The sequence below is a fragment of the Ranitomeya variabilis genome, chromosome 5 (genome assembly GCF_051348905.1).
Source record: "Ranitomeya variabilis isolate aRanVar5 chromosome 5, aRanVar5.hap1, whole genome shotgun sequence".
In the NCBI taxonomy this organism is placed as follows: Eukaryota; Metazoa; Chordata; class Amphibia; order Anura; family Dendrobatidae; genus Ranitomeya; species Ranitomeya variabilis.
In genome coordinates this window covers 169,260,774-169,278,045 of record NC_135236.1, presented here as the reverse complement: position 1 = coordinate 169,278,045, position 17,272 = coordinate 169,260,774, and the positions used below count along the sequence as shown (strand labels likewise).

The following is a 17,272-nucleotide window of genomic DNA, read 5'->3' as shown; positions in this document are numbered from 1 at the left end:
CCACCCAATCATCCTGATCAGCAGACACAAAGCATCTCAAATAAGTCTCCAAAGTCTGATTAGTTCGCTCGGTCTGGCCATTTGTCTGAGGATGAAATGCAGAAGAAAAAGACAAATCAATGCCCAGCCTAGCACAAAAGGCCCGCCAAAACCTAGAAACAAACTGGCAACCTCTGTCGGACACAATATTCTCCGGAATACCATGCAAACGAACCACATTCTGAAAAAACAACGGAACCAACTCTGAAGAGGAAGAAGAGGAGATTGACATCAAAGGAACATCATTATGAACCCCCTGACAACCCCAACTAGTCACAGACATAGATTTCCAATCCAACACAGGATTATGTACCTGCAACCACGGGAAACCCAGCACGATAACATCATGCAAATTATGCAACACCAGAAATCGACAATCTTCCTGATGGGCTGGCACCATGTGCATGGTCACCTGTGTCCAAAACTGGGGCTTATTTTTAACCAAAGGTGTAGCATCAATCCCCCTTAAAGGAATAGGGTTCTGCAAAGGCTGCACGGGAAAACCACAATGCCTGGCAAACTCAAAATCCATTAAGTTCAAGGCGGCGCCTGAATCCACAAACGCCATGACAGAAAATGATGACAATGAGCAGATCAAGGACACCGATAACAGAAATTTAGGTTGTACAGTACTGATAGTAAATGAACTAGCGATCCTTTTTGTCCGCTTAGGGCAGACTGAATGACATGAGAAGCGTCGCCACAATAATAACACAACCTATTCTGACGTCTGAATCCTTGTCGTTCCGTTCTAGACAAAATCCTATCACACTGCATTGGCTCAGGACTTTGCTCTAAGGGCGACGCCACAGCGCGCACAGTTTGACGCTCCCGCAAGCGCCGATCAATCTGAATGGCCAGAGACATAGAATCACTCAGACCGGAAGGCGTGGGAAACCCCACCATAACATCTTTAATGGATTCAGAAAGACCCTTTCTGAAAATTGCCGCCAAAGCATCATCATTCCATTTAGTCAACACAGACCATTTTCTACATTTCTGACAATACAATTCTGCCGCCTCTTGACCCTGAGACAGGGCCAACAAGGTTTTCTCCGCTTGATCCACAGAATTAGGTTCATCATATAATAATCCTAAAGCATGAAAAAAGGAATCTACATTAAGCAAGGCCGGATTCCCAGATTCCAGGGAAAATGCCCAATCCTGTGGATCGCCACGCAGCAGGGAGATGACAATTTTAACCTGCTGAATGGAATCACCGAAGGATCGCGACTCAGAGCAAAAAACAGTTTACATTTGTTTTTAAAACCCAAAAATTTGGACCTATCACCAAAAAACAAATCAGGAGTAGGAATCTTCGGCTCTAAAGCAGGAGTCTGAACAATATAATCAGAAATACCCTGTACCCTAGCAGCAAGCTGGTCTACACGAGAAGCTAATTCCTGAACATCCATGCTGGCACAAGACTCCTCAGCCACCCATAAATAAAGAGGGAAGAAAAGACAGAACAGACTGCAGAAAAAAAATGGCTCAACACCTTTCTTCCCTTCTTCTGAGATGCATTTAACTCATTATGGGCCAGTTGTACTGTTATGATCTGGTGACCTTGGAGCCGCATGAAAACTTTCTCTGGAGTCAGTGGAACCTGTACTGACTGCAAATCCTGAACTAACACCGCAACTAGAAGTAGCCGTGGGGTGTGCCTAACAAACCCTAGACACCTCGACACAGCCGGAGGACTAAATACCCCTATAGATGGAAATAGGAATGCTATCTTTCCTCAGAGCAGACCCCCAAAGGATAGGCAGCCCCCACGAATAATGACTGTGAGTAGGAGAAGAATAGACACACGCAGGTAGAAAACAGGATTTAGCAAAAGAGGCCACTCTAGCTAAATAGGAAAGGATAGGACAGATTACTAGGCGGTCAGTATTAAAACCCTTCCAAAAATATCCACAACAGATAATACAAGAAGTTCCACAATCTAACTAAAGACATGGAATGTATATCTGCCACTCCAGAGAATCCAACAAGACTGAGAAAATACTGACACAATCTAAGCTGGACAAGAAAACACAAAGAATAGCACTGAATTGTGAAGCACACAGCATGTGTGCCACAGGAAAAAAAAACCAGACACTTATCTTTGCTGATTTGGCAGAAAGGCAGGAGGAACCAGGCAGAGATCCTACACCTCCCAACAACAATTGACAACTGGCAAGGACTAATGAATCCTGCACACCTAAATACCCCAGTCAGAACTGCAATCAGCAGACACACCTGACCAGGACTGCAACCCAGGGACAAGTGCATTACCACCTACTACCACCGGAGGGAACCCCAAAGCAGAATTCACAACACCCACCTATGTGTAGTCGATGCTTGACCCATATTTGTTTGGCCAATGGGAAATAACCCATTTCCAGTGGAATCTGGCAGAGGCTTGCTCCTATCTCCCCATTGGGAACACATGAACTTTTGGAAAAAACAAGAATGCATGTTTGGGGGTTTCAGATAAACTAATATTCATCCAGCAGGTATTGAATGTACAGTATGTGGCCATAGTAGGCCAAAAATTTGAATTTCTCTGCTTGTGATGTAAATGATGTTACCACTGTTTGCACAGAGCATACCAATAACCACTAACGGGATGCCTGTAAAACCAAAGGTCATTTGTTGGATTCAGATAGGAAGGATGTTCTATTCTGTTGGTCCTCCCAGGGTCTTTTTTCGCTTTTTACCAGAAGATCATGCAATCTAGTGGGACAGTCTGCCCTGTTTAGGTATTTGTGGTCGTCTAACAGCAATGAAGGTACAAGGTCAGTGGCAGGCTGGGCTTTTATTGGTTGATAGGTCCAAACAATATATAATTATGATAGTTTGTGAAAATTACCAAAGCATCCAATCAGATTGCAGCTCTCAAGTGGGAAACTAATCATAGCAGTTCGATTGGTTAATATGACTTATTCCCATGCATTTCTTCATATGTTACACATGCATCCATGTGCATGATTTATCAGTCACTGAAAGCATTTAATTTTATTTATATTTTTGCATATATACCTTTTCTATATACCTTTAATTTACCTTCTTGCATATATAACTTTTATTTACCGTTTTTTATATACATTTTATACACCTTCTTATATGTATATGTTTCATGTACCTTTTGGTATATATACCTTTTGTTTACCATTTATCTTTTTTTGTACCTTTTGGTATATACATACATATTTATGTAGTTTTTGATATATATGTATACATAGCTTTTATTTACCTTTTTGTATATGTACCTTTTGTTTATCTCACCTTTTTGTATATGTACCTTTTGTTTATCTCTTTGTTAATGTACATGTTATTTACCTTTTGGTACATACATGCACCTTTTTTACCTTTTGGTATATACACATTTTATTTATCTTCTTCTATGTATCCATTTTACGTACCATTTTGTATATATTCCTTTCATTTACCATTTGGTATATATATATATATATATATATATATATATATATATATATATATATATATATATATTTTACATTTTATGTATTTGTTGATATATATATACTGTATATATATATATATATAAATACCTTTCATTTAACTATTTGTATATATACCTTTTGTTTATATACCTTTTATATACCTTGTGGTACATATATACTCCTTTTATGTACTTTTTGATATATACCTTTTATTTATCTTCCTGAATATATACGGTACCTTTTTACCTTTTGGTATATATACACTTTACTTACCTTCTATGTATCCATTTTATGTACCATTTGTTATATATACCTTTCAGTTACCTTTTGGTATATATACACTTTATTTACCTTCTACAGTATGTATCCATTTTATGTACCATTTGTTATATATACCTTTCAGTTACCTTTTGGCATATATACCTTTTATTGACCTTTTTGTATATTTACCTTTTGGTATAAGTAAGCAGTTTCTTTACTTCCATGGTCTTCATTACATGGCACAAATTGCTTTGTAAAGTCTTTAGCATGTTGATCTGAGAAAGATATGCCTGCAGGGAAGAAAAAAAAAATTTCCATATGAGGAAAGCTTCTTAATGAATATGGGGATAATGTATTTTCTCCGGAAAGGCTGGTTGGCCCAGTTAAAGTCACGTAATCAGTCTGAGTCTGTGCCTTGCCTATGTCAGAAGGGGAAGATTAACCCTTCCATTGCACGGAGACATTGAGTAGCATGAAATGACTCATTCTGGTATTCACGGAATTTGCCATTTTTGTCCTCTATCAGCGTTGTCTTGCTGTAACGAGACGTAGGCTGATAATATCTCTAGCGCTTCACTAATTATGTAATTATAGGGCTACCTATGCATTTCCAGAATGTGATGGCAGTAATGATGAGGCCTGGCACTATGGCTATTCGCTCCTATACCTGACCATGTAGACATAAATTCGCACTGCTTCATTTGGTTGGAATTAGTTTATATTCCCGTTTTGTCTCTTAGTGAAGCCTTAGCGATATTTAATCATTGTGCGTAATGGCACAACCAGAATCTGGAAGGATTACAAGAGGATCCACAGGGAAGATCAACATCTTAGATCCAAAGTGTTCTCGTTTATGGAGTGCCTTTTCTGTGATCTGAGATTGTACAGATCTAATTGATGAACGTGAGTTATTGCTGGTATATTCTATAGGCCGGGATCACGGAGGAAGGAAGGAAGATATGATGGCTTAGCTTTTCCCAAGGCTTCCACAAGAAACACTTCAGTATGTTAAATGGGCCTGTGCAGAAGAAAAGAGGGGGCGTTCCTGTGCATGCTTCCAAGCTCAGCTGTGGCCCTGTCCGTCCTAATCTGCAGATAAGGGTGATAATCCACGGATGGGCTGTTTGGGGCTTTGTGCCAGCAACAGCAGAGAATTCGAGGCAGAGTGGCGTGTAAAGCCGGGGATGAGACCTTATGCGTGGCTTTGCATTTCTTGCCGGTGTGAGCACAGTGCGTGGAATTGACTCGTGTGCTTATGGATTTTATTAGGATATTATTCTGAAAGGGACAAGAAAGAGCTAGAACAGAGCACATGCTTCACACAAGTAAAAAATATATATTATCGTCATGAATTTCTACAATGTCAGTATGTTCCGTAGCATTGAGCAGAAATGTTTTAACTAGTCTAAAGCATTCTTGCATAATATATTATAAGGTGCAGTATTATATATTGTTGTTGTCCCACTTTGCATCCCATGGTGAAAAATTAAGTTAAAATCGTGCCTTAAGTCACTTGACTAAATTATTATTTCCTACGGTGATTGGCACCCTCCATTATGTGGGTGCAGTGGTTTGTTCCTCAATGATGCAGTTGGATGAGGAGAAATACCCTGTGTGTTGTGGAACAGACCACTGCACACAGATAAAAGGGGGAGTGATGCCTGGACCGTGAAGTCAGTCAGTGAAAGATTCTTCTCGCCTTGTGTGTGCATTGCAACCAAAAAGGCAATAATGATAGATATAATGTCCTTACTGCTCTGCATAAATGGCCAAAGAGTCATTATTTAAAGATGAAGTTCAAGGCAAGTGTGGACGATCAGTCCATTTTCATTAATCTTTTCTAAAAAAAAAAAAATCATTTAATTAGAATAAGCATAAATTTCATATTTAAAAATTATGCAATCATCACTTTTATCTTTTTATGGTAAGGGCTTGTTCAGATGAGTGTATATTCACTCCGTATTCCAAATGGACGGTAGACCGACAGCAAGGGACCGATGCAGGATAGTCCAGAGGAACAATTTTACATGGATGCTCCTCGTCTGTGGGCTTGTTCAGCATTTTTGCTGCTTTTTTACCACAACAGCAGCAAAATAAATGCGATTTCTAAAATCTTGTTCACACAGTGCGTTTTTTGAGCTGCATGTGCAGAACGTCAATTCTTTCAGCCTTTTTGGCCCATTTCATTGAATGCATAAAAATTGCATAAAATAACCACATTTAAAACACTTGGAAAATGCACGTAATGCATGCAGCGTTTTTCCTGCTGTCACTCTGCCTTTTTCATGCGAAAAAAAAAGATTAAAAAAAGCATGGTGTAAACATACCCGAAAAAATATCTCAGCATAAATTACTCTGATCCATTTTTTCGGTCAGACTCGCTCATTAAATTCAATGGGTGCATAAAAAAAGAATCATCTGTATGGCATGGATTTTTTTCAGACTAATTGCAATTATTAGCACAAAAACAGTTTTTGGCCTTGTATACCTTGTTTCACTGATATATAAGAGGGGATGTCAGATGAACGTCAAGGACAGACATGAATGCCACGCAGACGACACTTCGAATGAAAATGTAGCAGGTTTTTTCTGAAAGGAAAATGGATGATTTTTTTCATGCTGCTGTAGGAACTCACCTTTAGGTTTCATGCAGACTACAGTATTTTTGGTCCAAGCGCAATCAGAAAAAACATCAGATCGTACTCACACTAATGTTATTCTATGGGGCCGAGGAAAAAAAAATCACAGCATACACAATTTTCATCCATTATTTGGATTGGCCATGCAAGTCAATGGATCCGTCATCTGAGTGCGGTCCGATTTTCACGGTTTGGCAGAATGGAGAAGGCGGAGAAATTATTTTTTTCCATCACACTCTGATCAAGCTCTGATCAAACTCTGATCTCTGTGATCACTGCATGATTAGCATAATTGGACCGATGTGAAAAAATACAATTGTGTGACCCTAGACTTAGGCTCTTTTCCAACTCGCCAAACGGTGTGCATGCCTTCAAAATCTTGGCATAAAGATATGTTATATAGCATTTATTTACTTGGAGACACAAGGATCTGTTATAAAAGACACTGAAAAGCATGGCAAAGGTGCCCATAGACCTTAGCGAGCTGTCAGATGGCTCGCAATATCTCATGAGTTCTGCGAATTTAGCCGAATGTTTTCTATGGTGAGAATGTAGCAAGCCGTGGCAGTGACTTAGTTATCTGGAGAATAAAAGGATCTGGTGTTTCAATTCAAGCTGCTCCATCCTTATCTTCCCTGCCGATCAGGAGTCCTCCGTAAAGATGATGGGTTCGGCCAATTTTATTCAAAGTGGGTGGGTGGCCTCTAGGCTCATAGTGGAGTAACATAGAAGTTCATGTGCTCATAGAATAATTACAATTTGCAAAAGAATATTAAACTGTATTCAAATGTGTCATAAATGTATTTTTCAGCGCAACCATGAAAAATACTCCTGTATGCTAAGAAAAATATGTTTTGCCCCTATTCACATTGAGGTCGGCTGACACAAGGTGTGGTTTTAGTACCAGAGGCAGGATAGGTCCATCCTCATTGGGTACACCTTGTTGTGGTGGGATGGCTTTTAGGCCTTTTGATCAAAATAGCGTTAACCAAGTGTCCTATGTTACTTACATGTACCATTAATATTTACTTTGATTACTGGTGGGTATACGCTCATTTTGTTTTTTTTATTGGATTTTATCTGTGAAATGGCCACAGTGTGAACATGCTCCTACACATTGCACATATAGCAACTTATGCTCCGGCTCATTTCTTTGGTTTTAAGAAAACTATTTGTCTATGGCAGAAGGACACAACAACAGTATATATGTCTGGCTTCCTTGAATTAGTCCCTATAAACTGCATTGTATCACACCTATGGGTCAGGAAAATGTGACCTTATCCCTATATGATTATAACTGTCTCCTATTCCCCAATCCTGTATGGAGAAACCACATATTATATATGGTACCTACAATATACATATTTGTGTGCATTCCCTTCCTGTTTCCATATAATAAAAGCAGCCTTTACAAATTGACTACATTTACATTCCCGCCTCTCTAAAAGCCAGTTAAGCATCGGCATAAGTTGGATCTCTGTTTAATGACTAGTAAAGAGTTTTGACATGGTTTGGCCAAATTATGCGCCTAAAAGCTTCCAGTTACTGCAGCAAAATGCATTAGAGACTCTCAAATCCGAGTAATGTGAATGGTTTGTTCAATGCTTATAAAAAGGGAGTGTGCACAATACTGTAGGTTTTGTATTTGAAGCATTCGCCCACATGAAATGTATGAGAAGTTCTTGTCATTGTGACAGATGAAACCAGCGGCGTTCACTAGGCTTGCAGACAGTCTCTCCCCTTGCTGCCTGCTCTGCAGACCACAGACGGGATTCTGTCCGGTCTCCTGCTCTGCCTGGTTGCCAGGGGAGATGCTAGGCAGGCCCGAAATATGCACCGCCAAGGCCTGGCCTGTCAAAGTGTCTGAGATGAGCCATAGCCCAGTCCCCCTGCAGCTGGTCTCAGACATGCCTCAGCCCTTGTCTGGGGCCTGGGAATGGCAAAGCCCAGTGAGGTTCAAGGGCAAACTTGATATTCATTAGTCAGGGGCCTTGATGTTCCCACTCTTCTCCTCTGTCCTTTTTTTCTCTCCATCTTTGACACATTCCACTGTGTCTTTGGGAGAATAAGAGCTTTCCCCCTCCTGCTTTGTCTATTTGTCTTTACACAAGACCATGGATAAACTGTAGTATGAAACAAGGAGGCGAGGAGGACAATGTCTGCAGAAAGACACTGAAAGAAAGAAGCCCTGGTGTGGCAAGCCTGTATGCTCCCTTACTATTCGTACACACAAACTTTGACAAAATGGCCTTTTTACCTTAACCGTGAAATACTCGCCTTGTTCACAGTATATTATTTTATCTATATACAACAGGCGGACTCTCAACATAATCTACAAATGACGCCCCAACCCCCATAGCTCTGTGATGATTAATCTTTATGCAGCAGTCAGACAGTAGCCATAAATGTAATAATACATCATTTGTATGTACACCGCCATGTATGATGGTGATTGTATGATGCAGAAACAAAACGGCTCTATGTATCTATCTGATGTATGGTGATCTATCTCTCTATTTAGTAGCCATCTAAAATAAGAGCAAAAAAGTACAAAATCTCACTGTCTGATGTCTAATGATCTTTCTTTCTTTCTCTATGTTTATTTATCTTTCTATATATCCATATATTTATCTATTGACTATCTAAGATAAAGCAACAAAAGGAACAAAAAAGTATATCCCATATCTATCTATCTATCTATCTATCTATCTATCTATCTATCTATCTATCTATCTATCTATCTATAATAAAGGCAAAAAGGTACGAAATCTAACTGTTCAATGTCTAATGATCTTTTCTTTCTTTCTTTCTTCCTTTGTCGATATTTATTTATCTGTATATATATATATCCATATATTTGTCTATTGACTAAGACAAAAGCAAATAAAGCAACTAAAGGAACAAAAAAGTATCTATCTAAAAAAAAAAAGAGAAAGAGAAGGCAACACTCCATATGTCTCAGGTGAAAATAAAGTGGATTTTATTCAGAGCCAGATGGCGTATTATTATTATTATTATCTATCTATCCATATATTTACCTACTAACTATCTATCTAAAATAAAGGCAAAAAAAAGTTAAAAATCTATCTATAGAACTTTCCTTCTTTCTTTCTTTCAAATATATATGTACGTATGTATCTATCTATCTATCTATCTATCTATCTAAAAATAGAAAAAGTGTCAGCGCTCCAAAAATAAGCAAAAAATTAAACAGGACCTTTAATTGCCCAAATGTGGCGTGGCTATCTCATTTCTATCTATCTATTCCATATCTATCTATCTGTCTATAGCTATCTATCTATCTATCTATCTATCTATCTATCAATCTATCTATCTATCTTTCTATCATCTATCTTTCTATAGATCTATCTATTTATCCCATATCTATCTATCTATCTAGAAACAAAAAAAGGAACAGCACAGTATAAATACTTATCTTCGGGTGCAAGGCCCCTAGACAATCTGTCCAATGATTATCCAAACTTCATAGAATTCCAAGAAAGAGGCAGCACTCCATTGTTTCAGTGGAATTGAGGCTAGAGAAAGGCTCATTTGTAGCCGAAACGTCGCCCAGACATGTGGGTTGATTAAAATCCTGCACATTTTTCCACTGAAACAATGGAGTGCTGCCTCTTTCTTGGAATTCTATCTATCTATCTATCTATCTATCTATCTATCTATCTATCTATCTATTATCTATCTATCTATCTATCTATCTATCTATCTATCTATCTATCTATCTATCAATCTTAGAAAGAAAACAAATGCAGCTCAATAACAGTTATAGGTTCCAAATCCATGAAACTTCAACCAAACTCTCTAATACTCAGCAAAAAATTCCAGCACTCCAATGATTCAATTTCAAACATGTGGTTCATAGTTTATTCTCCTATCTATCTATCTATCTATCTATCTATCTATCTATCTATCTATCTATCTATCTATCTATCCCACATCTATCTATCTATCTATCTATCTATCTATCTATCTATCTATCTATCTATCTATCTATCTATCTATCCATATTGAGGAATAATTATGATTATAATACACCAGTAGTCCATTATTAATGAAAACATATCAGGCTTTTTTTATCATTTGTTTTTACATTTTTTTTCCCATGGCCGCACTGTATGTATAAAAAGCCCAACAGCAGCGTGCGGGAGATAATGTAGTGTGAAACATAACCTTAAAATGTCCAGTTTGTCCTTTATTCACTTGTACCGAATATTTAACCGTTTTTCTAAGCCGACTTCCCAGTAATTATCCAAGCCAGCCAGCACGTGTTATTAGTTTAAAATGATTTTTCCCCTCACCAGGCCTCCGTAACAGAATAGAGGTGTAATTGTGCTAAAGAGTTAGCAGGGGAGAGCAGCTTTTGCACACATTTACGTCTGAGGTCCTTAGATGGGGAGGGAGTATAAAGAACCTCATTTACATAAGCAGCATGTGTCTGCAAGAGAAAGAAAGATATCAGGGGCTGCAAAATTTAATCTAGACTTGAAGGAAAATAAGGGACAGAGGGAGAGGAGGGGTGAAGAAAACCTGATAGTGAAAGGGTTTTAGCTAAGTAACACCCTGGAGAGATTAAATTGTCCAGAAAGTTTCTCCCCATGATTTTGCGAAATGGGCAATGGGGTGTACAGAGGGGGTGGGGTGGCAACACCTCCCTAAGTGCATGAATGGGAAATAGGCGAAGAAAGAGATCTTTATTAGTTAGAAAGAGGAAAATGTTCCAATGCTTAGGAAATTAAAATCATGTTCACAATATTTTGTGCGAGAAGGCCTGAGGGCGAAGGTAATGTCAGAATTAAAGGCTGGAACTTTTACATAACAATACAAATGATTTAAAGTAATAGGAGGAATAAAGCAGGTTGTGACTGTATTATGTCAGTAGGAAGAAAATGTGATACCTGTGTCTTGATGCAGTGCCAATGTGGAGCAAGTGCTGAATAACCCGCGCGTTACAGACACGTGTCCCACCACAACAGCAAGAAGAGGTCTAACTGGCATGTAGGCGTGGGCGACACTCTCCAGGATATTGGTGCCAGTCTGTACCATCCATGCTTGTATCAGATTACATGGCGACACTCTCCAGGATATTGGTGCCAGTCTGTACCATCCATGCTTGTATCAGATTACATGGCGACACTCTCCAGGATATTGGTGCCAGTCTGTACCATCCATGCTTGTATCAGATTACATGGCGACACTCTCCAGGATATTGGTGCCACTCTGTACCATCCATGCTTGTATCAGATTACATGCGACACTCTCCAGGATATTGGTGCCAGTCTGTACCATCCATGCTTGTATCAGATTACATGGCGACACTCTCCAGGATATTGGTGCCACTCTGTACCATCCATGCTTGTATCAGATTACATGGCGACACTCTCCAGGATATTGGTGCCAGTCTGTACCATCCATGCTTGTATCAGATTACATGGCGACACTCTCCAGGATATTGGTGCCACTCTGTACCATCCATGCTTGTATCAGATTACATGGCGACACTCTCCAGGATATTGGTGCCAGTCTGTGCCTTCCATGCTTGTATCAGATTACATGGCGACACTCTCCAGGATATTGGTGCCAGTCTGTGCCATCCATGCTTGTATCAGATTACATGGCGGCACTCTCCAGGATATTGGTGCCAGTCTGTGCCATCCATGCTTGTATCAGATTACATGGCGACACTCTCCAGGATATTGGTGCCAGTCTGTGCCATCCATGCTTGTATCAGATTACATGGCGACACTCTCCAAGATATTGGTGCCAGTCTGTACCATCCATGCTTGTATCAGATTACATGGCGACACTCTCCAGGATATTGGTGCCAGTCTGTACCATCCATGCTTGTATCAGATTACATGGCGACACTCTCCAGGATATTGGTGCCAGTCTGTACCATCCATGCTTGTATCAGATTACATGGCGACACTCTCCAGGATATTGGTGCCAGTCTGTACCATCCATGCTGGTATCAGATTACATGGCGACACTCTCCAGGATATTGGTGCCAGTCTGTACCATCCATGCTTGTATCAGATTACATGGCGACACTCTCCAGGATATTGGTGCCAGTCTGTACCATCCATGCTTGTATCAGATTACATGGCGACACTCTCCAGGATATTGGTGCCAGTCTGTACCATCCATGCTTGTATCAGATTACATGGCGACACTCTCCAGGATATTGGTGCCAGTCTGTACCATCCATGCTGGTATCAGATTACATGGCGACACTCTCCAGGATATTGGTGCCAGTCTGTACCATCCATGCTTGTATCAGATTACATGGCGACACTCTCCAGGATATTGGTGCCAGTCTGTACCATCCATGCTTGTATCAGATTACATGGCGACACTCTCCAGGATATTGGTGCCACTCTGTACCATCCATGCTTGTATCAGATTACATGGCGACACTCTCCAGGATATTGGTGCCAGTCTGTGCCATCCATGCTTGTATCAGATTACATGGCGACACTCTCCAGGATATTGGTGCCACTCTGTACCATCCATGCTTGTATCAGATTACATGGCGACACTCTCCAGGATATTGGTGCCACTCTGTACCATCCATGCTTGTATCAGATTACATGGCGACACTCTCCAGGATATTGGTGCCAGTCTGTACCATCCATGCTTGTATCAGATTACATGGCGACGAAGCAATGTGGAAAATAGTAGATGCCTTTTGGAAGATGAAAAATTAAGATTAAAATGGGGGACAGCATCTATCAGTATAGTTTATCGATGACAAGGATAGACTTTTTCAGTTGCTAGTTGTTATGTAGGTCTTTTTTTAATGTGTTGTTGCATATAGAGATAATTTCCTTGTCTTGCTTATAATGCACTTGCCAAAAGAGAAATAGATATAAAGAGGCTGTCCACTACTTGTTCATTGACGACCAATGACCCCCACTGATTAGCCGTTATCAGTGCCGGCCAAAAATACTCACATGCGGAGCCGCTCCATCTTCTGATAGTGGCCGTTGCAGGTTACTACACATCCATCTCATTGGTTTGAATAGGAGGCGGATGTGTAGTACCAAGCCTCGGCTACTACCAGGAGACGGCCAGCTCCAACCCTGCTGACACCGATAACAGTTGATCAGCGGGGGTGCCGGGTGTCGGACCCCGACCGATCATACATTAATGACCTTTCACAGAGATAGGTCATCAATGACAAAGCAGTGGACAACTTCTTTAAATAATAAAAGGGGTTCTCTTCTTCGACAATACCTGCTTGCCTAAAAGAAATTTTAACATGTACCCCTGTCGGAAAGTGTGCAATTTACCTGCAGTACAGGATCAGTTAAAGGAGTATTCCCATCTCCAAGATCCTATCCCAATATGTTGTAGGTGTAATAATAATAATATTAGCAAATACCTCTAATTAGAAATATAGTTCAGTTTTTATGATTTACTATGTCGCTTACCCCATGTGCAGGGCTTTGCAGTTGCTTAGGTATCCATGGTCTTAACTATGGATACATATACTACTGCAATGCCCTGCACATGGGATGAGCGACATAGCAAATCAGAACAACTATACTATCTTTCTAATTGGAGGTATTTGCTAATATTATTATTATTATTATTATTATTACACCTACTATATATAGGGATAGGATCTTGGAGATGAGAATACTTCTTTAAGCATTCTAAAGTTCATGACAGGACACAGGTCCTCCATAGTGAGAGATGCTCTTAAAACTACTCTCTACTCAGGCCAATAGATGAGTATGATGAACATGGGACCCCTCTATATTATGTACCAATTCTATAATAGAGTATATGGCAATCGGTTTTCAAAACAAGACAACCCTTTCAAAGACAAGGTTAGTAACCATGTATCCCACCAAAAGACATCAAAGGACCACTGCATACACACATATAAAAGTTAATGTTCATCTTTACGTACATAATGTTTTTTTTATAAGAAAAATTACTTAATATTTAATTTGCATATGACTACTTAAACTAGTATGTGGGGATTGGGAAATCATGGCAGAAGGATTAAAATTGCAGAAATAGGTTAGAAATGAATTAATGCACTGCCAATTCATGATGCTACAGTTGTGATGTCAACGCCCAAAATGTGGTACATGTACAATAAGGTTTCCCCTAAATGTCTTGCCCTCCCATGAGGAATCAGGACCTTCCAATTACTTTGTGAGGATGAGAATACTAGTGTCTTCCTTGTGGTAAAGCGTTCTTTCAGCCCTCTTAGGCCCCAGGACCTTCTATCCCCCTTGTAGCTATGCCCTTTGGCTAGGCTTGACTTTCAACCTCCTCTCCAATTCAACTTGCAAATGATACTTCTGGTTCGTGCCCCTATTCCCCTTAGACTCAAACGTTTCTAGGTATATTCATGAACACTTATGGCTAGTATTTTATTGTTTTTTACCTGAGACAACTCTAGACCTCATTAAATTTGGAAACAGTGACATTTCTATGAGGACAGGATCTGCACCGATTTGAAGAATGTGTTTATTTGAGGTATGAGTTGTATTTGGTGCATTTTAGGTTCATTATCAGGCTTTTGCAGTAGATAATTCTATTATGAGGAATAAAATGACGATAATGGTTAGGAGGACATCAACTTCCCACAGGCGAGAAGTGAGTAGTAATAAAACAGGTCTGGTGATGTCTGGTCAATATTGGCTGTAGGGGGCCAGTGCTGATGGATAAATCCAGGCAAAGTTAACAAGAAGATTAAAACATCACAGAGTGGTTTGTATAGGCAGTTTGACATGCAGGGTAATCCTGGTGTCCTGGGGTCTCCACTTCCCACATGCACACTCTCTGTCCACAAGACAAACTTGGACTTTGGAGACGCAATAAAATTCTCAGAGGGAGAGGATTTACCGGGGGATAATGGATATGAGGAAGTGATGTCCATGAAATCCCCCACCCTTGATAATAGCAGGCCACAGACAACATTTGTGTAATTGAATAAATCGCGGGGCCGGGCTATGAGGCTGGGGTCTCTATTGCTTGTATGTGGATCTCTTGGCACTAAAGTGACTGAATCTTTATCTTGTCTTCCAGGTGTCCAAGAAGAACCATGAAGTATATGCAAATATAAATAATCTGCAATTGTGTTTCATCAATGGATCAAGCATGAAATATGACTTTCTTCATATATCTACTTTAAAAATGTCACTTCTATTATACACAAATATATATTTTAAATACTTAATTATATTACTTGTATTATTATTATTATTATTATAATTATTATTATTAATAGCATTTTGCAATCAGTGTTTATTATTATTTTATAGTGGCAAAAAATTTGGCAAATAACCATCCAAAATTGTATTGAAAAGGGGTCTTGTGTAGAAGAAGGATGGTGTTGTCAAAGAAGTGCTCTTTTGGAGATATTCAACTTTTTTTTAATTTAATTACATTTACTTATCTATTTGAAAATTACAGAGGATGAAAGGAATTCTGCTTAATTTATGTAAAACTTAATGAATAATTTTTCTGAGAACATTATTTGTTTTTTGTAACATAAAACAACGCATTTTTTAAGTAATTATTTAATTCCTAAAGTATATTTTATAGATTATTACAGTATGTTCCTATGGCGTTACAGGATAAGAAACATACAATTTTATTATTTTTGTTTCTGAAAAAAAGATGTTACATTAAGGCTACATTGACACTAAACTGATTTTTATACGTTTTCTTAATTAAAAAAAATAAATAAAAATTATTTTTTTAATACAACTATTTGCATCTGGGTTGTTTTTTTTTCTTTCCAAATAAAATCCCCCCTCCCCCCAAAAAAAGATTACATGTAACATTGTTAAGATGTTTAGGTCAGTTTCACAAAAGAAAAAAATATTTGTGGATTATTTTGTATGAAAATAAAATGGTTAAAAATAACATACAAGATGTCAAATCAAGACATTAATTCAGTCTATTCCTAAGTAACATCTACAATCAATGACCCAGAAAAGAAAAGGTTGACATAGCCATTTTAATAAACTGTTCACCCAAGAGGTTCTCATTAATCATTGTCTGGGTTTCCTCAAGAAACTTAAATTGTACTGAACTTCTTTATTGAATTGAATTGAACTTTCATTTTGGAAAAAAAAGTAAACAAAAAGAACGTATTGCAGATATGTAGAGATTATCTCTGCGACTGTCTGTTAGCAATCATGTAACCGCAGTTGTATATTTACATGTCTAACGTGACATATGGTTGTATACTGTGAATAGCAACAAAGGAGATTCTTTTTTTCTAATCTTGGGTATCCCTGTTACATTTTGGTCTGGTATTAAACACTATGCCTCTGATGCATCAAGACCGGCATTTTTCACAAATGTGAGGCTCTTGATCCATTAAAAATGAATCGGGCGAAGCTGTGTACGCCTCCATGTGCGTCAAGCCACGATTCTACTTCAGTCAGGGACTGGAGTAAGATTGGATGTGTAGTGAATGCCACTAATCATCATGAATTTGATGAATGGGAATTTTCATACCCCGTCACAACTAGAGATGAGTGAATTTGATCGGGTCCCTCCTTATTCGGCAAGCTATAACGCTTACCGAATAAGCCGGATACATGGAGCACGCCAGCTGATCAGCTGTTCGGCTCTGTTGCTGCATGTGTCACGGCTGTGTGACAGTCACAACACATGCATGGAGAGCCCAACACACAGGCTCTCCCTACAGTCTCCTCGGCGTCACGCTCCTGTGGTACAAAGTACTGCAGTGCGCAGATGCCGGGGCTCTTTGACCTTTCCCGGCATTGTTCTATATATATATATATATATATATACACTCACCGGCCACTTTATTAGGTACACCATGCTAGTAACGGGTTGGACCCCCTTTTGCCTTCCGAACTGCCTCAATTC

General features: G+C 39.2%; 1 long non-coding RNA gene across 3 annotated transcripts in view; it reads left to right on the top strand.

The window, feature by feature from the left end:
- LOC143773508 (uncharacterized) overlaps positions 1-16,135 on the top strand; it is a 69,790-nt gene extending 53,655 nt beyond the window's left edge. For all 3 annotated transcript variants that reach the window (XR_013215210.1, XR_013215209.1, XR_013215211.1), the window contains one exon: positions 15,452-16,135. This is a non-coding gene — a long non-coding RNA (uncharacterized LOC143773508). The remainder of the gene's footprint in view (positions 1-15,451) is intronic.
- Positions 16,136-17,272: the final 1,137 nt, after the last annotated feature.